General features: G+C 52.5%; 1 pseudogene; it reads left to right on the top strand.

Annotated features, from left to right (window-relative positions):
- Positions 1–3,265: 3,265 nt before the first annotated feature.
- LOC109942161 (uncharacterized) lies at positions 3,266–18,759 on the top strand (annotated as a pseudogene).
- Positions 18,760–23,619: the final 4,860 nt, after the last annotated feature.

Genomic DNA, 23,619 nt, shown 5'->3' with positions numbered 1-23,619 from the left:
TCGTCCCATTATGCGAACCTTATACAGAACTCATACATATCAATTACATAATTAAACATTATTGCACAGTGCTCGAATAACAACGTAAATAATATTAATTTATTACATCATGATGACGAAGACATCTACATAGCCATCAACTTAAGGCCTTGTTCGGTTAATCCCGTTACCCATGAATTGGATGAGATTGAAAAAAATTAAGAAAGAAATTGACTTAGTTGGGATTTAAACCCATCCAATCTCACTCAATCCATGTGGATTGGGAGCTAACCGAACAAGCCATAAGGCTTCGTTCGGTTAAGCCCATCCAGGCTAGAATGGGTTGGATTGGAGCCCAATCCAGGTTATATTTCAAGCCCATGAAAAAACCAGATTCTAACTTAACTTTTTTGGTGTTCGGTTAAGCCCACTGGATTTCAAGCCCATGAGTTTGGAATTTTTTGACTAGGGATGATCGTCGATTAGAGCCAAGACTCCAGGGTCTGGAACAAATCCCGTGAGCGACAAGGGAGCGGCGGCGGCGCAAGAAGCAGACGAGTCATCCTCCCCGTCGTCGGCGACCTCTACCACGCTGGCAAGCTTCTCTCCGGTAGGGTTCCTTCTCTTTCGTTAGGTCTGCTCTCTGCCTCTCTTTTGTTCGGAGTTAGGATGATGGTTTTGGTTGAATCGTACCGAAGAACTGGGGAGAGAGATGAGTCAATGGGGCTGCTTCTTCAGCGCTACCCGCACTAGGCCCTCCAACGACGCGGGGAGGAGCGCCTAGAGCAGCACCGCCGCGAGGAGCAGCAGGGTGAGGTCTGTGTGGGAATACTAGGCGCTGACGCGGGCAGTGATACTAGGCGCTGACGCGGGCAGTGACTCCGGTCAGCCGCCAGGCTCGAGCTACAGGGGAGGGAGAGGTCGAGCTCGTACCTGGTTGGTGTGCGCTGGAGGCAGGAAGAGGAGCTCGCACCTACAGGGGATGGAGGAGGAGCTACAGGGGATGCCGCCGCACCGGGCACCGTGCAGCATAGCGCAGCCCGAGCACTCCCCCGACAAGCTGTTCGGCTGCCCAAATTATCGGATGTAGCAGCAACCGTAGGGGCTTATGAACGGCTTTGGCTGTTGGGCTACAGATGATGTCGCACCAGCCATCTAGTACTGAACGGCTTTGTCTGAACTGGGGAGTTGGTGTGTGATGACACCTGGCCGGCTCACCATGCTAGTTGTACTAGGTGTCCAATGCATAAGCAATAAGTACAGACATTACTATCCCTTATTGATACTCATTGATAGCTTCCAGTTCGAATTTACTCACTGCAGAAACAGATAAGCATGATTGCAGACTGTTGCTTGAAATCTCCATTTTCTGTTTACGAAATTAGAGAAAAAGCATTTGCACGTCCACATAAGGACATGCTCATGTTCACATATCATTTTGTAGTGATCTATATGCATTTAAAGGCCCATTACGAACTAGCTGTTAACGATTTTAAAAAATCTAATCCCTAGCTAGCTGTTAATGGCATGCAACGTGAACATTTGATGTATTTGTTTTCTAAACACCGTGTGATGCTTGTACTACATTCTCTGAGTCTTGTTTGCTACTAGTACATGGATTCTATTCTTACTGATGCTTATATGAACCAATAATTTATTTTTTCAGATTGTCCCTGCTCCAGCAAGAGTAGGCGAGGACGAGCCTCCCCCATCCTGGGTGTTGGTGCCTAACTCATTTTATCAAGGTACTAGCCAAAACCTAAAGAAATTGAATTATATGAACTGCATAACTAGCTTTAGTAATTAGTTTTCCTTATTTCTCTTGATGCTACTTTTAGTTTTGCTATGGACATGAGCAATAGAGATCACCTTAGGAGGGAGGAGGAGGATGATGACCTCTTCCTTTTGATTCTCCCTTCCCTACATCTATTGTGTTATCTTGGACATAGTAAAAAAGAAATTGAGGCATACATCAGCGCTGACCGGCGAGGAAAAGATTCGAGAGCTACTTGAAGGCCATATCAAGAACTGCAAGGTATCATTTAGAATGGAACCTTACATTTTCAAATCCTTGGCCAACTATCTTAGAATGGAAGGATTGGTTAAAGATACAAGAATCAAAGTTGAGGAAAAACTTGGGTTCTTCCTATACATGATTAGCCACAATGCGACATTTGAAAATCTCCAAGTCTTTTTTGGTCATAGCAATGATACATTTCACCGTGTCATCAAACATTTCTTCGACATTGTTATCCCTGGCCTTAGCATGCGGTTCCTAAAGCCTCCTTCCAATCAAGTTCATCCTAAAATTCATGGAGACAATCGATTTTATCCATACTTCAAGGTGACTTCTTTTAACTCTTATGTGTCCATCTTAGAACATCCTCAAAATTAGATCTTAGAAGATCGTTTCTTTTTCTCAGAATTGCATAGGTTCAATAGATGGAACCCATGTTCCAGTATCAATGTCACCTGATCAAGTCGCACCATTCAGGAATAGAAAAGGGACCCTTAGCCAAAACGTGATGGTTGTGTGGGATTTTAAACTTAACATAACTTATGTGTCAGCCGGATGGGAAGGATCAGCAACAGATTCAATGGTTCTTAGAGCTGCAATGAACAATGTTGTAGGAAAGTTTGAAGTACCTTCTGGGAAGTACTACCTAGTAGATGGTGGTTATGCCAATACGACTTCCTTTATTGCACCATATCGTGGGGGTTATATATCACCTGAAAGAGTTTGGCCATGGTCATCGAAGGCTTCAAAATCACAAAGAGTTATTCAACCATCGCCATGTTGTTTTAAGAAATCATGTAGAGAGGGCTTTGGGTGTCATAAAGAAGAGATTTCCAATCCTCAAACTTGCTACCCTTCACAAAATGGAAAATCAAGCAAAAGTACCTATTGCTGATGCAATCCTCCATAACTTAATTCGATCACACAATGGTGATGAGAGATGGCTAGAAAATGATCAAGGAAATATCAACCCGTAAAGTTTTGTCAGCCTACCCAATAGTGACCATGGAAATGATGAAGGGAATATGGAAGGAATAACTTAAGAGATATGATAGCTTATCATATGTGGGCAGATTATGAGCAACGTAGAAATCAGTGAATCATTTCTGTAATGGATATTGTGTGATCAATAAATGTCATTTCTGTAATGGATATTTTGTAATGGATATTTTGTGATCAAGGAATTATTATGTTTTTTTACTATGGCCATAAAAGTAGAAATGTTGTTCATAGTTTCTTTTTTGCTGGTGATTCTCTATAATAGATATGATGTTCACAAGAGGTTCTCTCAAAATTTTGATGTTATCTAAAGCTGCTTAAAAGAAGGTTTCTCCTAAAGCTTCTACATCAAAGAAGTGTGGAGGTACATGTTATTTAATATAAAAGCTTGTACATGTTATTCTTATTGTGTTTCAACTTCAAATGATTAATTATCCCTCATTTTTTTGAAATTTAGGTGGTGTTCAGAGAGGAGCATGGAATTCTAAATTGGAGAAGAGCCTCGTTGATTTGTTGTTTGGCACAATGTAACTCCATATAGGGATCAAAATGGCTGGAGTCCAGATGCTTGGAACAAAATTATTCCTGAATTCAACAAGAAGCATGAGTATGTCACATTCAACAAGATTCAAATTCAGGAGAAGGAGAGGGAATTGAAAAGGGATTACAAGATGTTGAAAGAGGATAGAAAGCAAAGTGGTGTTTCCTAGAATGAGAAACAATGCATGATTGTTGTTGATCCACCAATATGGGAAAACATCATAAAAGTAAGTTTTTGACTCCAGCTTTATATCTAATTGTGAACTTAATTTTTACAATGTTTTATCAGTCATTTCCTAGGGCCAAGAAATTTCAAAAGAAGTCATTCCTTCTCTTTGATGCTCTTGGGGAACTATACAATGGGTACATTGCTCAAGGGACCTGGAACATAACATCTACTCAGCTACCACAAGAATCGAACACAATTTTAAATGAAGAAGAACAAGTGGACACCACAAGAATGGATGAGGAAGGTATTATTCAACAACAACCACAAGAAGAGGATTCAAGATTGGAACAAGATGAAGATCCTATAATTGAAATGACTGAACATAGGTGTCGGCGTTTCGACCCCGGGGGGTCCCTGGACCGACGAGTAAATTGTCGCTGCGTGTCCCAGCCCGGATGGGTCGGCGCGAGACGGAACACAAAGGGGGGAGAAACAGTAAGGGGAAACCGCGGCCTTCGTGTTGTCCTGCGCCCAGTAGGGCTGGGCATTCGATTTTTTTAAAACTTCGGTTCGGTTTTTCGGTTTTAAAAAACTTTGGTTTTCTAAACATTAGAAATCAATCGGTTTCTAGAAAATGAAAAACCGAGAAGTTTGGTTGCGGTTTTTTACTTCGGTTTTTGGTAAAAACCGAATACCAAACTTATACTCAAGACAACACATACAACAAGTTTACATGATAGATTACACATAATTTTAAAAAGTAAAAATTATATAGGTACAAATATTTAGAGATACATCATACATCACATATAAATAAGTGAATAACAATTTAATTGTTTCACACATTTAGTTCACATAATCAAATAGTCAAATTTTAGAATTGATAAAGTTTGGTATTCAGTTTTTTTGGTATTTCGGTTTGATATACGGTGAAAACCGATTACGATACCGAAAACCGAACTTCTGAGATACAAAAACCGAAATCGAACCGAACTACCGAAAAACCGAAATTTCGGTACAGTTCGGTTCGGTTTTCGGTTTATGGTAAAAAGGTGCCCACCCCTAGAGCCCAGGGCGGATGCGCTTGCAGTAGGGGGTTACAAGCGTTCGCGAGGGAGAGAGAGAGAGAGAGAGAGAGAGAGAGAGAGAGAGGGCGCGAGCCTTGCGCGTCGGCCCGTTCTCCCGCGCGGCCACCTTCCCATACGAGAGCCCTGGACCTTCCTTTTATAGACGTAAGGAGAGGGCCCAGGTGTATAATGGGGGGTGTAGCAATGTGCTAACGTGTCTAGCAGAGAGGAGCCAGAGCCCTAAGTACATGCCGTCATGGCTGTCGGAGAAGTTTTGGCGCCCTGTTCATGTGATGTCGTGGCCGTCGGAGGAGCGCTAAAGCCCCGTGGAAGTACAGCTGTCAGGGCTGTCGGATCCTTGCTGACGTCTCCTTGCTTCCGTAAGGGATTGAGAGCCGCCGTCGTCATGGAGCACGCGGGGTGTCATCATTACTTGTTTACCGGGGCGAGCCAGATGGGACGCCGGTCTTGTTCCCCGTAGCCTGAGCTAGCTAGGGGTAGGGTAAGGATGGCCTCCTCTGTGACGTGGTCGGTCCGAGCCCGAGGTCGGGCGAGGCGGAGGCTCCTTCGAGGTCGAGGCTGAGTCCGAGCTCAGGGGTCGGGCGAGGCGGAGACCGTCTTCCGAGGTCGAGGCTGAGTCCAAGCCCTGGGGTCGGGCGAGGCAGAGACCGCCTTCCGGAGTTGAGGCTGAGTCCGAGCTCAGGGGTCGGGCGAGACGGAGACCGTCTTTCGAGGTCGAGGCTGAGTCCGAGCTCACGGGTCGGGCGAGGCGGAGACCGTCTTCCGAGGTCGAGGCTGAGTCTGAGCCCTGGAGTCGGGCGAGGTGGAGCTTCCTATGGCGCCTGAGGCCGGTCTTGGCGGCTGTCAGCCTCACCCTGACAGGTGGCGCAGCAGTCGGAGCAGTGCAGGTGGCGCTGTTTTCCTGTCAGGTCGGCCAGTGAAGAGGCGAAGTGACTACGGTCACTTCGGCCTTGTCGACTGAGGAGCGTGCGTTAGGATAAGTTGTCAGGCGATCCTTGCATTGAATGCTCCTGCGATACGGTCGGTTGGCGTAGCGATCCGGCCAAGGTTGCTTCTCCGCGAAGCTTGCCCGAGCTGGGCCTCGGGTGAGTCGAAGGTGCGTCCGTTGCTTGAGGAGACCCTCGGGCGAGGCGTGAATCTGCCTTGGTTTACTGTTCCTGCCCGAGGCTAGGCTCGGGCGAGGCGAGATCGTGTCCCTTGAGTGGACGGAGCCTTGACCGGAATCGCGCCCATCAGGCCTTTGCATCTTTGTGCTGATGGGGGTTACCAGCTGAGATTAGGAGTCTTGGGGGTACCCCTAATTATGGTCCCCGACAGTAGCCCCCGAGCCTCGAAGGGAGTGTTAGTACTCGCTTGGAGGCTTTTGTCGCACTTTTTTGCAAGGGGACCGGCCTTTCTCGGTTGCGTTTCGTTCTGGTGGGTGCGCACGAGCGCACCCGCCGGGTGTAGCCCCCGAGGCCTCGGAGGAGTGGTTTGACTCCTCCGAGGTCTTAGTGCGTTTCGTGATGCCTCGGCCGGTCTGGTTGTTCCCTCATGCGAACTGGTCGTTGCCCGGGTGCATAGTCAGGTTCCAAGTTCTCGGGCTGGTATGTTGACGCTGTCAACGGTTTGGCCGGAGCCGGGTTTGCGAGAGCAGCCCCAAGCCTCCGCGCAGAGCGAGAGGACGATCAAGGACTGACTCGGCTTTTTTCATACGCCCCTGCGTCGCCTTTCCATAAGGAGGAGGGGGGGAAAGCACCATGTTGCCCTCGGAGGGCGCCGAACATGGTGTCTCCAGTGAGTTGCTAACGGGTGATCCGAGTGGACGCCCGTGCCCCATTCGATAAGGGTCGGCTAGTGGCCCAGAGGCGCGCTCCAAAAGTACCTGCAGGTGATTTGCCGGACCCGGTCCCGTTTGATAGGGTCCGAGGGCTCGATGCCTCCCTCTGATGGGATTCCGTTACAGAATCGCTCCTGCTGGTCTCGGAAATGTCCTAGGGTACCTCGGGAGCGTAGCCCGAGCCTCGGCCATGTATCGGACGTACCCAGAGTCATCCCTCGCTCTGCGTGCTCTGAGGCGGCTGTCGAACCCTTTGGGGGCCAGCCTACGAACCTCTGATCAGTAGTGGGCGCGAAGCCCGAGTGGCCTGAGGCGGCTGTCGAACCCTTCTGAGGGGCCAGCCTTCGAACCTCTGACCAGTAGTGGGCGCGGAGCCCGAGTGGTCTGAGGTGGCTGTCGAACCCTTCCGAGGGGCCAGCCTTCGAACCTCTGACCAGTAGTGGGCGCGGAGCCCGAGCGGCCTGAGGCGGCTGTCGAACCCTTCTGAGGGGCCAGCCTTCGAACCTCTGACCAGTAGTGGGCGCGAAGCCCGAGTGCTCTGAGGCGGCTGTCGAACCCTTCCGAGGGGCCAGCCTTCGAACCTCTGATCAGTAGGAGGGCTCGGGGCCCGCTTCCTTCGCGGAGAAGGATCCCTTTCGGAGTATCCCCTTTCCCGGTCCCTGTAGCAAGAGAGAGAAAGAGGAAGAGGAAAAGGATACGAAATCGAACAACGTGGCACACCTTTTTTGACGCGGTCATTATGGCGGAGGTGAAGCATCGCCTGCTTCGCCTGCCAAAGGTGTCGCCTGTCCTGCCGCAGAGTTAATGCGACGGGACGAGTGGTTCGCGGGGCAGCCGTTGTGCGTGAGCGAGCCGTTCGAGGAACGGAGCACGAGCGCATCGTCTTCACGCCGTGGGAGAGGGCTCTCTCGCTATCCTAGGAGGGGACGTGAGCCTGCAGACGACTTGACTGTTGCTTCCGCCCGCCTGCCGCCGCCATTACTGCCGGCCCACTTTTGGCCATATCGACCGTCGTGTCTTCTCCCGCGGCGGACCGACCCGTGACCGATGTGCTCGGTTGGCACTGTTGGGCCATGCGCAGGGTTGCCTCGAGTCGCGGCACCGGTTCCGCAGTCGAGAAGGCGCGATACTAGCGCAAATGACGGTGCAGTTTCTCGCACGTAGTAACCGGCGCGCCAGTTACATGACGCGTGGGCCTGGGCCCCATGCTGGATGCGTCGAAGTCGAAAGGGTGCGCCCCCTTTGTGCAGTTGCATGCCGCCTGCATGGCGGTCCGTCCTTTCACCCGTTGGTTTGGGCGAAAGTGGAGGAGTGCTTGTAACCGCTGGGCAGTTGTGCGCTCCGCGCGCGGCGGTTTGGCTTCTTCTGCCCTGGGCCAGCTTGCATGGCGCGCGGGACCCATCCCCGTGTCGTAGGGGGAAGACCTTGGAGCGTGTTGGTGAAGACTCAGTTCGTGACGGCTGAGGACGCAAGTGGGGAGAGTCGCCTTTAAAAGGAGGGCGACCCCCTTGGATGGCAACCATGTCTTCACACTCTACTCATGCATCGCGCCCTTCCACCATCCGAGCCCCCGGATGGGGAGCGCCCGCGTTGCTTTCGTCTTGTTGTCGTTGGAGGAACGCAACTTCGCGAAATGTTGGTACCTTTCAGCCATCGCTCGGCTTCAAGGATTTTCATCAGGCAGCCCGACTGTATCCCCTCGCTGATGGTCACCCAAGATGGTGACCACCAGTTTGATGGTGGGGAGAAGCAAGCCGGGTTGCGGCCTCTGCCCCGCCCTCAGCTTCAAGGATGTTCATCATCCTTGCTGGGGAGGAGGGCGAAGCGAGCCAGAGCTCTACCTCCCGCACGGGTCGGCGGGCCACCTCTTCTTCCAGCTTCTAGGGGTGGAAACCATCCTCCAGCTCTATGGAGGAGGCGCCCTCCAGCCATGCCGGGGAAGGCGAACTGTTGCTGCCCAGCCAGGGTGCAACATTCCGTCCTCTGTCCTCGTTTTCGTGGCAAGGACGGGAGTGAGGACCTGCCGGTGCGCTTTGGGGCGGCCGGCGCTCGCTGGTGCGGTGTTGGTGGACAGGTGGACTCCACCGTCGGTGCTGAGGTGGTGGCAGCTGGAGAAAGCTTCCCTGCCGTCTAGACCGTCAGCGCCACCTACGGACCGACCTCCGGCTCTTTGGCTTTAATATCTGGTTCTCGTCCCTTGAGTGGGGACGCGAACGAGAGCCTTTCGGCGACAGCGTTCGTCCTGGGACCATCGCTGCTGCTGCAGAGGTCGCTGGCAAGTCACCAGGAGTTTATCGTCCCGCAGGCTCTCCGATGTGGAGGTTGTTCATACCCGCGGGAGTGGAACCGGAGTTCTGTTTGTAATGGCACCTTGAGTGCCGGTGTCTGTTCATCGTGGCTGTCGGGGCCTGAACATCTAGGTATTTTGGGTGTAATACCATGTTTTTCCTCATTTCGAGCACTAGGACTCGCCTGTCGGCTAGCTGAACCGCTTAACCAATGTGTGAGTTGCCCCGTGCGGAAGGTGACGAGTGAGGTATCCGTATCCCGGAGGCGTAGGAGTCCCTCGGCTTGGTCGGCCTTTGCCGCCCGAGGCTTCTCTTGCTTAGTTAAAGAAACCCTCGGCCGCTCTGCGATGAGCCGGGGCTGGAGGCAGCGTTGTCAGCATGGACAGAGGCAGAGTTGGCTCGAAAAGAAGACTTCGTCGGCCCAGGAGCTGGGGACTTCCTAGGCCGAGGAGGCGTAGCAGAAGCGGCCGGAGCCTGGCCGGGTCGTCCGCTGGCGGGACCAACCCTGGAGTCGGGCTGCCGAGGCCATGAGCCGGGCCGGTGTCCCGGGGGGACGGCCGGCTGAGGCTGCGGAGCGACCGGTTCAGCCATCTGCTTGGGCTGAGTTCTTGGAGGAGAGCCCGGCGATGATGGCCCAGGCGCGGTGCTGACAGGTTCCTTCGAGGCGGAGATCCTCCGACCGTGTCGTCGTCCGAGGCCGGGTCGGATTCCGCCGAAGGTGGAATCGACGCCGAGGGTGCTGCTGCTCCCCCTGCTGATGTCTGATCCTGCAGGAACAGTTTATCTGTAGTGTGCGTATGTTTTTTGCGGCCGCCGAGGCCCAAACATACCGTCGTCGTGTTGTAAAGCTGCGTTTCTTTTCCCTTTGTTTCGAGTACCAGGACTTATTTTTTGGTAGCAGAATCGTTTATCCGAGCGAGAGTTACTTATCGCGAAAGGTGATGAGTGAGGTATCCGTATCCCGGAGGCGTAGGAGTCCCTCGGCTCGGTCGGCCTTGCCGCTTACGTGTACTCTTACTCGTCCATTGGATTCTGTTATCGATATAGTCGAGAAGGCACAAAAATCGTTTCGGCAGAAAAGCTTTCGAACGTTAAGACTTGTTCGGTCAGCGGAATCGCTTATCCGAGCGTGAGTTACTTATCACAGAAGGTGATGAGTGAGGTATCCGTATCCCGAAGGCGTAGGAGTCCCTCGGCTCGGTCGGCCTTGCCTGCTTACGTGTACTCCGTCGTTCTCAGGATCCCACTTTCGAAGTAGTCGAAAAGCACGAAAGATGCTCTGGCAGAAAGACTTTTTCCGAGGAAAATTTTGACGCAGAGGGGGTGCCCCCCTTCTAGCCCCCGAGGGAGGGTCGGGCTTTGCCGAGGCAAGGCTGACCCTTCCTTGATTGCGTATGTAAACGAGGTGTATGAACGACTTGAAAACATCTTAAGGGTAGAAGCGACGTAGTTGTCGGATGTTCCAAGCGTTGTTGTAGACCTCGCCTTGACTGTTGGCCAGCTTGTATGTTCCGGGCTTCAAAATCTTGGCGATGATGAATGGCCCTTCCCAGGGAGGCGTGAGCTTGTGGCGCCCTCGGGCATCTTGTCGTAGTCGAAGCACCAAGTCGCCCACCTGGAGGTCTTGGGACCGAACCCCTCGGGCGTGGTAGCGTCGCAGAGACTGCTGATACCGCGCCGAGTGTAGTAAGGCTACGTTCCGAGCCTCTTCCAGGTGGTCCAGCGAGTCTTCTCGGTTGGTCCGGTTGCTTCGGTCGTCGTACGCCCTCGTCCTCGGGGATCCGTATTCTAAGTCTGTGGGCAGGATAGCCTCGGCCCCATAGACTAGAAAGAACGGCGTGAAACCCGTGGCTCGGCTTTGCGTCGTTCTCAGACTCCAGATCACCGAGGGGAGTCTTTCATCCATCTCCTGCCGAATTTGTTGAGGTCGTTGTAGATCCATGGCTTGAGTCCTTGCAGAATCATGTCGTTGGCACGCTCTACCTGCCCATTCGTCATGGGGTGAGCTACGGCGGCCCAGTCCACCCGGATGTGGTGGTCCCCGCAGAAGTCCAGGAACTTTCTGCCGGTGAACTGGGTGCCGTTGTCGGTGATGATGGAGTTTGGGACCCCAAAGTGATGGATGATGTTGGTGAAGAACGCCACCGCCTGTTCGGACCTGATGCTGTTTAGGGGTCGGACCTCAATCCACTTGGAGAATTTGTCGATAGCGACCAGCAGGTGCGTGTAGCCCCCGGGTGCCTTATGCAAGGGACCGACGAGGTCCAGACCCCACATAGCAAACAGCTAGGTGATGTGTATCGTTTGCAGAGCCTGAGCGGGCAGGTGGGTCTGCTTCGCGTAGAATTGACACCCTTGGCAGGTGCGTACAATCCTAGTGGCGTCGGCCACCACGGTTGGCTAGTAGAAACCCTGTCGGAAGGCGTTTCCAACAAGGGCCCGAGGTGCTGCGTGATGACCGCAAGCCCCCGAGTGTATTTCTTGCAATAGTTCCTGACCTTCGGTGATGGATATGCATCACTGGAGGATGCCTGAGGGGCTGCGGTGGTAGAGCTCCTTCCCGTCACCCAGCAAGACGAACGACTTGGCGCGTCGCGCCAGTCGCCGAGCTTCGGCTCTGTCGAGGGGTAGCTCTCCTTGGTGGAGATATTGCAGGTACGGGGTCTGCTAGTTTCGATTAGGCGGTACCCCATTCCGCTCTTCCTCGACGCGCAGTGCCTCACCCTCGGGGGCCGAGGGTGCCTCGGGCTGAGCCGAGGGTGCCTCAGGCTGAGCCGAGGCCTTCTCGGGCTCGGGCGTGTCGTCGGTCTTGACGGAGGGTTGATGTAGGTCTCGGGAGAAGACGTCCAGAGGGACCGTTGTCCGCCCCGAGGCTATCTTAGCCAGCTCGTCCGCAGTCTCGTTGTATCGTCGAGCGATGTGGTTGAGCTCGAGCCCGTAGAACTTGGCCTCCAGGCGCCGAACCTCATCGCAGTAGGCTTCCATCTTCGGGTCGCGGCAATGGGAGTTTTTCATGACTTGGTCGATGACAAGCTGCGGGTCGCCGCGAGCGATGAGGCGTCGGACCCCTAGCTCGATGGCGATACGCAACCTGTTAACCAGAGCCTCGTACTTGGCCACGTTGTTGGACGCCGGGAAATGGAGTCGCAGCACGTAGCGGAGGTGCTTCCCAAGGGGTGAGACGAAGAGCAGGCCCGCGCCCGCTCCTGTCTTCATCAACGACCCGTCGAAAAACATGGCCCAGAGTTCCGGTTGGATCGGAGCTGCTGGAAGCTGGGTGTCGACCCATTCAGCCACAAAGTCCGCCAAGACTTGGGATTTGATGGCCTTCCGAGGGGCGAACGAGATTGTCTCGCCCATGATCTCCACTGCCCACTTTGCAATCCTACCCGAGGCCTCTCGGCACTGGATGATCTCCCCCAGGGGGAAGGATGACACCACAGTCACCGGATGAGACTCGAAGTAGTGTCGCAACTTTCGCCGCGTCAGAATTACCGCGTACAGTAGCTTCTGGATTTGCGGGTAGCGGATTTTGGTCTCGGACAGTACCTCACTGATGAAGTAGACCGGCCTCTGGACGGGCAATGCATGCCCTTCTTCTCGTCTCTCAACCACGATCGCGGCGCTGACCACCTGAGTGGTAGCGGCGGCGTAGATCAAGAGGGCTTCTCCGGCGGCCGGGGGCACCAAGATGGGCGCGCTTGTAAGGAGCGCCTTTAGGTTCCCGAGGGCTTCCTCGGCCTCGGGGGTCCAAGTGAAGCACTCGGTCTTCCTTAAGAGGCGGTACAGAGGTAGGCCTCTTTCGCCGAGGCGCGAGATGAAACGGCTCAGAGCCACAAGGCATCCCATGACCCTCTGTACTCCTTTCAAGTCCTTGATGGGCCCCATGTTGGTGATGGCCGCGATTTTCTCCGGGTTGGCCTCGATGCCCCGCTCGGAGACGATGAACCCCAGGAGCATGCCTCGAGGGACTCCGAAGACACACTTCTCAGGATTGAGTTTTACGCCTTTCGCCTTGAGACACTTGAATGTCGTTTCAAGGTCGGAGAGGAGGTCGGAGGCTTTCCTCGTCTTGACTACGATGTCATCGACGTAAGCCTCGACCGTTCGACCAATGTGCTCTCTGAACACGTGGTTCATGCACCTTTGGTATGTCGCACCCGCATTCCTCAAACCGAATGGCATAGTAACGTAGCAGTACATGCCAAAGTGTGTGATGAAAGAAGTCGCGAGCTGGTCGGACTCTTTCATCCTGATTTGGTGATACCCTGAGTAGGCATCGAGGAAAGACAGGGTTTCGCACCCAACAGTAGAATCCACGATTTGATCGATGCGAGGCAGAGGGTAGGGAACTTTCGGACATGCTTTGTTTAGACCAATGTAGTCTACACACATCCGCCATTTCCCTCCTTTCTTTCTCACAAGCACAGGTTGGCAAGCCATTTGGGATGGAATACCTCTTTGATGAACCCTGCAGCCATCAGCTTGTGGATCTCCTCGCCTATGGCTCTGCACTTTTCTTCGTCGAATCGGCGCAGAGGCTGCTTCACGGGTCGGGCTCCAGCTCGGATATCCATCGAGTGCTCGGCGACATCCCTCGGTATGCCAGGCATGTCCGAGGGACTCCACGCAAAAACTTCGGTGTTTGCGCAGAGAAAGTCGACGAGCACTGCTTCCTATTTGGGGTCGAGCTCGGAGCCGATCCGGACTTGCTTGGAGGCGTCGTTGCTGGGGTCGAGAGGGATGAACTTAACTGTCTCAGCCGGCTCGAAGTTGCCGGCGTGGCACTTCGCATCTGGCACCTCCTTGAAGAGGTTCTCTAGGTCAGCGATGAGGGCCTCAGATTCGGCGAGGGCCTCGGCGTACTCCACGCACTCCACGTCGCATTCGTACGCGTGTCGGTATGTGGAGCCGACGGTGATGACCCCGTTGGGGCCCGACATCTTGAGCTTGAGGTAGGTGTAGTTGGGGACGGCCATGAACTTGGCGTAGCATGGTCTCCCCAGCACTGCTTGGTAGGTCCCTTGGAACCCGACCACCTCGAACGTGAGGGTTTCCTTTTGGAAGTTGGAGGGAGTCCCGAAGCAGACGGGCAGATCGAGTTGCCCAAGGGGTTGGACGCGTTTCCCGGGGATGATCCCGTGAAAGGGCGCCGCGCCGGCCCGGATCGAGGACAGATCGATCTGCAGGAGCCCGAGGGTCTCGGCGTAGATGATGTTGAGGCTGCTGCCTCCGTCCATGAGGACCTTGGTAAGCCTGATGTTGTCGATGACGGGATCGACAACGAGCGGGTACTTTCCTGGGCTCGGCACGCGGTCGAGGTGGTCGCCCTGGTCGAAGGTGATGGGCTTGTCGGACCAGTCTAGGTAGACTGGCGCCGCCACCTTTACCGAGCAGACCTCTCGGCGCTCTTGCTTGCGGTGCCGAGCCGAGGCGTTCGCCACTTGCCCACCGTAGATCATGAAGCAGTCGTGGACCTCGGGGAACTCCTCTGCCTTGTGATCATCCTTCTTGTCGTTGTTGTAGGCTCTGCCACCTTCCGCTGGGGGCCCGACCTTGTGGAAGTAGCGCCGAAGCATGACGCACTCCTCAAGGGTGTGCTTGACGGGACCCTGGTGATAGGGGCACAACTCCTTGAGCATCTTGTCGAACAGGTTGGTGCCTCTAGGAGGCTTCCGAGGGTTCCTGTGCTCGGCGGCGGCGACAAGGTCTGCGTCGGCGGCGTCGCGTTTCGCTTGCGACTTCTTCTTGCCCTTCTTCTTTGCGTCGCGCTGAGCGGACGCCTCGGGGACATCTTCCGGCTGGCGCCCCTGAGGCTGCTTATCCTTCCGGAAGATGGCCTCGACCGCCTCCTGACCAGAGGCGAACTTGGTGGCGATGTCCATCAGCTCGCTCGCCCTGGTGGGGGTCTTGCGACCCAGCTTGCTCACCAGGTCGCGACAAGTGGTGCCGGCGAGGAACGCGCCGATGACATCCGAGTCGGTGATGTTGGGCAGCTCAGTGCGCTGCTTCGAAAATTGCCGGATGTAGTCCCGCAGGGACTCTTCCGGCTGCTGGCGGCAGCTTCGGAGATCCCAGGAGTTCCCAGGGCGCACGTATGTGCCCTAGAAGTTGCCGGCGAAGGCTTTGACTAGGTCATCCCAGTTGGAGATCTGCGCGGGAGGCAGATGCTCCAGCCAGGCTCGGGCAGCGTCGGAGAGGAACAGGGGAGGGTTGCAGATGATGAGGTTGTCATCGTCCGTCCCACCCAGCTGGCAGGCCAGCCGGTAGTCTGCGAGCCACAGTTCCGGCTTTGACTCCCCCGAGTACTTGGTGATGGTAGTCGGGGTTCGGAACCAGGTCAGGAACGGCGCCCGTCGTATGGCCCGGCTGAAAGCTTGCGGGCCGGGTGGTTCGGGCGAGGGGCTCCGATCCTCCCCGCTGTCGTAGCGTCCCCCACGGCTGGGGTGGTAGCCTCGGCGCACCTTCTCGTCGAGTTGGGCTCGACGGTCGTGGCGGTGGTGCTCGTTGCCGAGGCGACCCGGGGCCACAGGCGTGGTGTTCCGCGTTCGCCTGGTGTGGACCGAGGCTTCCCGCATGAATCGGGAAGTCGCGTCGCGATGCTCCGAGGGGTACCCCTGCCTTCGGGAGGCAGAGCTTTCGGCCCATCGGACCGCGACATCTTCTAGGAGATTCTTGAGCTCTCCCTGGATACGCCGCCCCTCGGTGGTGGATGGTTCCGGCATCGCTCGGAGCAATATCGCTGCTGCAACCATGTTCTGGCCGACCCCACTAGAAGCTGGGGGCAACCTCGCCCTGGCATCGTCGATAATGCGGTGCTGGACGTCCTGGGCCAGATGACGTGCTTCTCCGGCCGGTGCTCGGCCTGCCCACTCCTGCCCGATATTTTGCCGAAGCTGCACAAGTTGTCCTGTTTCCTCGTAGAGCCTGGCCTGCATCTCGCGAATTTGCTCGAGCTGTGCGTCCTGACCCCACGCAGGGACTGGGACCACAACTAGCTCCCGAAGGATGTCAACGCGAGGCGCAGGCCTAGGGGGATCACCGTCTTCCGGCATACCAAGATGGTTGCCTTCGTCGAGACCCCCTAGATCGACGTGGAAGCATTCGCGACTTGGGCCACAGTCCTTGTCGCCGAGGCCGTGGCTACTATCGGAGCAATCGGAGAGGCAGTAGTCACATGCGGTCATGAAGCCCCGCATGACACTGGGGTCACCGAGCCCGGAGAAATCCCAACCAGAATCGGGCTCGTCATCTTCCTCGGAACCCAGGGGCCCGTAGGTCGAGACGGTCGTCAGTCGGTCCCAGGTTGACTGCATATGATACCCCGGAGGGTTTGGACATGCCTTTATGAAAGCGTCCACCGAAGCGGGGTCGCTTGGTGGGTCGCAGCTGAATCTAAAAGGCATGGGATGGGAAACGGACGATACCTCTTGATAGACGGGTGGTGACGAAGTCGCGTCAGGGACGGGCTGCACCGTTGTCTGAGGTACGAGGCTAACGCCCAGCAAGTCCTTCACGAGCGTGCTGGCGTCGTCCGTCTGCTTGGGGTTGGCGTGTTGCGGGGAAACGACGCTCGCCTTCGTCTCAGACGCGAGGTCAACGCTCGACGTGTCCCCCGCTGGGGCGCCGGCGCCATCGACTCGCTCGACAGCCGACGAGGTGTCGCCTCCTGCTTGGCCATGCCCGCCCCGCCTCCTCCTCCGTCGGTGGGGAAGGTGACGGGACAGACCCGGATGTTTCTTTTCCGCCACGTGGGGAAGACGTCGTCGATTTCGCCGCCGGCGGGCGGGCTGACGGCCACCATTGTCGTTGTCGCGCGGCGGAGGAAGGAGTATCATGTCGTAGCTGCCGTCGAGGGACATGAACTCAAGACTCCCGAAATGGAGTACCGTCCCGGGTTGGAGTGGTTGCTGGAGACTACCCATCTGGAGCTTGACGGGAAGCTGTTCGTCAACACGCGGCAGGCCCCTACCTGGCGCGCCAACTGTCGGCGTTTCGACCCCGGGGGGGTCCCTGGACCGACGAGTAAATTGTCGCTGCGTGTCCCAGCCCGGATGGGTCGGCGCGAGACGGAACACAAAGGGGGGAGAAACAGTAAGGGGAAACCGCGACCTTCATGTTGTCCTGCGCCCAGGGCGGATGCGCTTGCAATAGGGGGTTACAAGCGTTCGCGAGGGAGAGAGAGAGAGAGAGAGGGCGCGAGCCTTGCGCGTCAGCCCGTTCTCCCGCGCGGCCACCTTCCCGTACGAGAGCCCTGGACCTTCCTTTTATAGACGTAAGGAGAGGGCCCAGGTGTACAATGGGGGGTGTAGCAATGTGCTAACGTGTCTAGCAGAGAGGAGCCAGAGCCCTAAGTACATGCCGTCGTGGCTGTCGGAGAGGTTTTGGCGCCCTGTTCATGTGATGTCATGGCCGTCAGAGGAGCGCTTGAGCCCCGTGGAAGTACAGCTGTCAGGGCTGTCGGATCCTTGCTGATGTCTCCTTGCTTCCGTAAGGGGTTGAGAGCCACCGTCGTCATGGAGCACGCGGGGTGTCATCATTACTTGTTTACCGGGGCGAGCCAGATGGGACGCCGGTCTTGTTCCCCGTAGCCTGAGCTAGCTAGGGGTAGGGTAATGATGGCCTCCTCTGTGACATGGTCGGTCCGAGCCCGAGGTCGGGCGAGGCGGAGGCTCCTCCAAGGTCGAGGCTGAGTCCGAGCTCAGGGGTCGGGCGAGGCAGAGACCGTCTTCCGAGGTCGAGGCTGAGTCCGAGCCCTGGGGTCGGGCGAGGCGGAGACCGCCTTCCGGAGTCAAGGCTGAGTCCGAGCTTAGGGGTCGGGCGAGGCGGAGACCGTCTTCCGAGGCCGAGGCTGAGTTCGAGCTCAGGGGTCGGGCGAGGCGGAGACCGTCTTCCGAGGTCGAGGCTGAGTCCGAGCTCAGGGGTCGAGCGAGGCAGAGACCGTCTTCCGAGGTCGAGGCTGAGTCCGAGCTCTCGAGTCGGGCAAGGCGGAGCTTCCTATGGTGCCTGAGGCCGGTCTTGGCGGCTCAGTCTCACCCTGACGGGTGGCACAACAGTCGGAGCAGCGCAAGCGGCGCTGTTTTCCTGTCAGGTCGGCCAGCGAAGGGGCGAAGTGACTGCGGTCACTTCGGCCTTATCGACTGAGGAGCGTGCGTCAGTATAAGGTGTCAGGCGATCCTTGCATTGAATGCTCCTTCGATACAGTCGGTTGGCGTAGCGATCTGGCCAAGGTTGTTTCTCCGGGAAGTCTGCCCGAGCTGGGCCTCGGGCGAGTCGAAGGTGCGTCCGTTGCTTGAGGAGACCCTCGGGCGAGGAGTGAATCTGCCTTGGTTTACTGTTCCTGCCCGAGGCTGGGCTCGGGCGAGGCGAGATCGTGTCCCTTGAGTGGACGGATCCTTGACCGGAATCGCGCCCATCAGGCCTTTGTAGCTTTGTGCTGATGGGGGTTACCAGCTGAGATTAGGAGTCTTGGGGGTACCCCTAATTATGGTCCCCGACAATACGGTACATGTAACATCGAGAAGGTCTGCTGCATCAACAATCAATGAAGATAAGGAAGCAAAGAGGATGAAGAAGGATTCTTTGGAAGGACTTGTTGGGAGATATCTAGATCTAAAATCAAAACAAGTTGAGGATGAGGTTACACAAATGGCGAAAGGAAAAGAATCTGCTCAAGGTAATGAATTCTCCATCATGAGATGCATTTATGTTCTTAGATCCATGAATGAGACAATAGATGAGAAGATAAAGCAGCTGAGGTGTTCGACATACCAAACAACAGAGAGACCTTTATCAGTTTTAGTGTTGATGAGCCAGAAACTGCCCTCCTATGGTTAAGACGGAAGATGGATAAGCTCTAAGGTATGTATAATCTATGATTAGTTTCTTTAAAGTAAAAGGTTGAACTTCTTGACTTTCTAATATTCTAAGTATAGTCAATTTGCTTTTTTCAAAACTAAAAAATTTGAATTCTCAACAATGAAATCATTAGTTTTACTATTGTCATGGTGGGGCCCTCCTTGTGGGCATGCTGAACAAATCCATGTCATTTAGGCCAATGGAGTTCATGTGTGATAAAGGCTCCCAAGATGCTCTCTGTGTTCTCACTTAACCCACATGGACAGTTTGATTAACATTGTTTCTTCTCTGTCGTGTTTTGCAGTTTGGACTTCTGTAGCACCGTTGGTCTGAATCTAAAAATCTACATCATGCTAGTTGCTAGTTGACGCATTGAACTATGTTGATTTGCACTCCACGATCAATGGTGTTCTACGATCTAAGGATAAAGAAACTATGTTGATTTGTGCTCCAATATCATTAGATGTTATGTTGACTTGTGTTTTATTTAATCTAGATTAAAAATGTGTTCAATCTGAACGTAAAAATATGTATTGAGAATCATTTGACATGCATGCTTAAATTTCTGGAGAGATACAGTGACATGCTTAAATTTCTCCAAAATATTGCCGAACAAGGCCTAACAAGTATCAAAGTGCTAGTATGGAACATAGTAAAGATAAATGCCTCCCACAAGTAGCTGACTAGGATCACGCTAATCTATGTCTAAAACTTCTCGAAGTCCTAAAACTTCTGGAAGTCCTCTATGTTACATTCGTCTTCTCCTGAGCAGTGGTCACAGTGGGAACAACCAGGTGTTTTGTGTTAAAGCAAGGGCGCGTATACATCAATGTACCCAGCAAATGTCTTGTTTGGATAAGGTGGACTAGCTTTATGTGGTTAGGTTCAAAGCAGTTGCTTTTAATACATCAAGTTTTATCATTAATATAAGCAAGGTTTTAACATTAACCCCAAGTTATCAGCCCACAAGACATCTCCTCATAGAAGAAATATCGGTACCTGTATTCATAATTTCCATAGCCAAAACCATCATGATCGTCGTAACCATTGTATATCTAATCAGTGGATCTCCCTAGATTGTTCTTAACCGTGAGCACGATTGATATATCAGTTTCATTCCTCTATAGAGGTCGCACACTTTACCCATGTGTCGTGATCCCCTTTTCTGCCCAGGGTTCTAGCATCCCCATTGATCAATTTCCAAGGTGATCCGACAAGGTTTCACTATGTAGCCTTTACAAAGATTTACCATACGTAATAGACTGTTAGATTTCTCTAGTTTGATAAACACAATACTCCTCCCACGCGACACAGAGAGTCAATGATCTTGCCTCGGTAATAGCCTACGTACTGCGGATGCAGCACCTACCACCGGGACGGGCATGTATGTGTCTCATTCGTAGTTAAAGCAGAGGCACTTCACACTTAGAGGCTAACATCAGACTTTCATTGATGGCATACATCACGTGTCGTAGAACACGTGGCAACACTAGGCCTTGAAAGTCGCCTAGAGGGGGGGTGAATAGGGCGAATCTGAAATTTACAATCTTTAAGCACAACTACAAGCCGGGGTTAGCGTTAGAAATAAAAGCGAGTCCGAAAGAGAGGGCGAAAACAAAACACAAGCAAATAAGGCGGATGACACGGTGATTTGTTTTACCGAGGTTCAGTTCTTGCAAACCTACTCCCCGTTGAGGTGGTCACAAAGACCGGGTCTCGTTCAACCCTTTCCCTCTCTCAAACGGTCACTTAGACCGAGTGAGCTTCTCTTCTCAATCAAACGGGACACTATGTCCCCACAAGGACCACCACATAATTGGTGTCTCTTGCCTTGGTTACAATTGAGTTGGAATCAAGAAAGAATGAAGAAGAAAAGCAATCCAAGCGCAAGAGCTCAAATGAACACAAGTGTCTCTCTCACTAGTCATTATTTGATTGGAATGATCTTTGGACTTGGGAGAGGATTTGATCTCTTTGATTGTGTCTTGTATTGAATGCTATAACTCTTTTAAGGTGTTTGAAGGCTGAAAACTTGGATGCAATGAATGGTGGGTGGTTGGGGGTATTTATAGCCCCAACCACCAAAGGAGCCGTTGGTGAAGGCTGTTGTCGCATGGCGCACCGGACACTGTCCGGTGCGCCAGCCATGTCACCCGGCTGTTAGGGTTCGACCGTTGGAGCTTCTGACTTCTGGGCCACCGGACAGTCCGGTGGTGCACGGGACAGTCACTATTCATTGTCCGGTGCGCCTTCTGGCACTGCTCTGACTTCTGCGCGCGCAGCCGCGCACTGTTGCGCATTTAATGTCCTCTGCAGACGACCGTTGGCGCGAAGTAGCTGTTGCTCCGCTGGCACACTGGACAGTCCGGTGAATTATAGCAGAGCGGCTCCCAGAATTCCCAAAGGTAATAAGTTCGGAGTCGGGTTCCCTGGTGCACCGGACACTATCCGGTGGCACACCGGACAGTCCGGTGCGCCAGACCAGGGCACACTTCGGTTGTCTTTTGCTCTCTTTGTTTGAACCCTTTCTTGGTCTTTTTATTGGTTTGTTGTGAACCTTTGGCACCTGTAAAACTTATAATCTAGAGCAAACTATTTAGTCCAATTATTTGTGTTGGGCAATTCAACCACCAAAATCAATTAGGAAAAGGTGTAAGCCTATTTCCCTTTCAATCTCCCCCTTTTTGGTGATTGATGCCAACACAAACCAAAGCAAATGTATAAGTGCATAATTGAACTAGTTTGCATAATGTAAGTGCAAAGGTTACATAGAATTGAACCAATATTCATTCTCATAGGATATGCATGTATGCTTTCTTCATATTTAAAATTTTGGACCACGCTTGCACCACTTGTTTTGTTTTTGCAAATGTTTTGGAAATTCTTTTTCAAAATTCTTTTGCAAATAGTCAAAGGTATATGAATAAGATTTTTGAGAAGCATTTTCAAGATTTGAAATTTTCTCCCCCTGTTTCAAATGCTTTTCCTTTGACTAAACAAAACTCCCCCTTAATGAAATCCTCCTCTTAGTGTTCAAGAGGGCTTTAGATATTAATTTTGAAGAGGGTATACCAATTTGAAATTATATTAAAAGTAAGATACCAATTGAAAAATCTTTTCTTAACCCAAATTTGAAAGACTACAATTTTGAAATTGGTGGTGGTGCGGTCCTTTTGCTTTGGGCTAATACTTTCTCCCCCTTTGGCATGAATTGCCAAAAACAGATACTTGTGAGTGAGATATAAGCCCTTTTTACTTTCTCTCCCTATGGTAAATAACATATGAGTGAAGATTATACCAAATTGGAGAGCGGTGTGGAGCGACGGCGAAGGATGAATAATCCGATGGAGTGGAGTGGAAGCCTTTGTCTTCGCTGAAGACTCCAATTTCCTTTCAATCTATGACTTAGCATGAAATGCACTTGAAACCACATTAGTCATAGCAAAGAAAGAGATGATCAAAGGTATAGATGAGCTATGTGTGCAAAATATTAATCAAAATTCCTAGAATCAAGAATATTTAGCTCATGCCTAAGTTTGGTAAAAGTTTTCTCAACTAATGGTTTGGTAAAGATATCGGCTAATTGTTCTTTGGTGTTAATATATGCAATCTCGATATCCCCCTGTTGTTGGTGATCTCTCAAAAAGAGATACCGAATGACTATGTGTTTAGTGCGGCTATGCTCAACGGGGTTATCCGCCATGCAGATTGCACTCTCATTATCACATAGAAGAGGGACTTTGGTCAATTTGTAACCATAGTCCCTAAGGGTTTGCCTCATCCAAAGCAATTGCGCGCAACAATGGCCTGCGACAATGTACTCGGCTTCGGCGGTAGAAAGAGCTACAGAATTTTGCTTCTTTGAAGCCCAAGACACCAGAGATCTTCCCAAGAACTGGCAAGTCCCTGATTTGCTCTTTCTATTAATTTTACACCCTGCCCAATCAGCATCGAAATAACCAATTAAATCAAATGTGGATCCCCTAGGGTACCAAAGGCCAAACTTAGGAGTATAAACTAAATATCTCAAGATTCGTTTCACGACCCTAAGGTGAACATCCTTAGAATTGGCTTGGAATCTTGCACACATGCATACGGAAAGCATAATATCCGGTCGTGAAGCACATAAATAGAGTAAAGAACCTATCATCGACCGGTATACCTTTTGATCTACGGATTTACCTCCCATGTCGAGGTCGAGATGCCCATTAGTTCTCGTGGGTGTCTTGATGGGCTTGGCATCCTTCATTCCAAACTTGGTGAGTATGTCTTGAATGTACTTCGTTTGGCTAATGAAGGTGCCCTCTTGGAGTTCCTTCACTTGAAATCCTAAGAAATACTTCAACTCCCCCATCATAGACATCTCGAATTTTTGAGTCATGATCCTACTAAACTCTTCACATGTAGATTCGTTAGTAGACCCAAATATGATATCATCAACATAAATTTGCATACAAACAAATCATTTTCAAGAGTTTTTGTAAAGAGAGTAGGATCGGCTTTTCCGACTTTGAAGCCATTAGGGATAAGAAAATCTCTTAGGCATTCATACCATGCTCTTGGGACTTGCTTGAGCCCATAAAGCGCCTTAGAGAGTTTGTAGATGTGGTTAGGGTACTCACTATCTTCAAATCCGGGAGGTTGCTCAACATAGACCTCCTCCTTGATTGGTTCATTGAGAAAGGCATTTTTCACGTCCATTTGATAAAGCTTAAAGCCATGGTAAGTAGCATAGGCAAGTAAAATGCGAATTGACTCAAGCCTAGCTACGGGTGCATAGGTTTCACCAAAAACCAAACCTTCGACTTGTGAATATCCCTTGGCCACAAGTCGGGCTTTGTTCCTTGTCACCACACCATGCT

Source organism: Zea mays, chromosome 1, assembly GCF_902167145.1.
Source record: "Zea mays cultivar B73 chromosome 1, Zm-B73-REFERENCE-NAM-5.0, whole genome shotgun sequence".
NCBI lineage: Eukaryota > Viridiplantae > Streptophyta > Magnoliopsida > Poales > Poaceae > Zea > Zea mays.
This window is presented reverse-complemented; position numbering and strand designations above follow the sequence as displayed.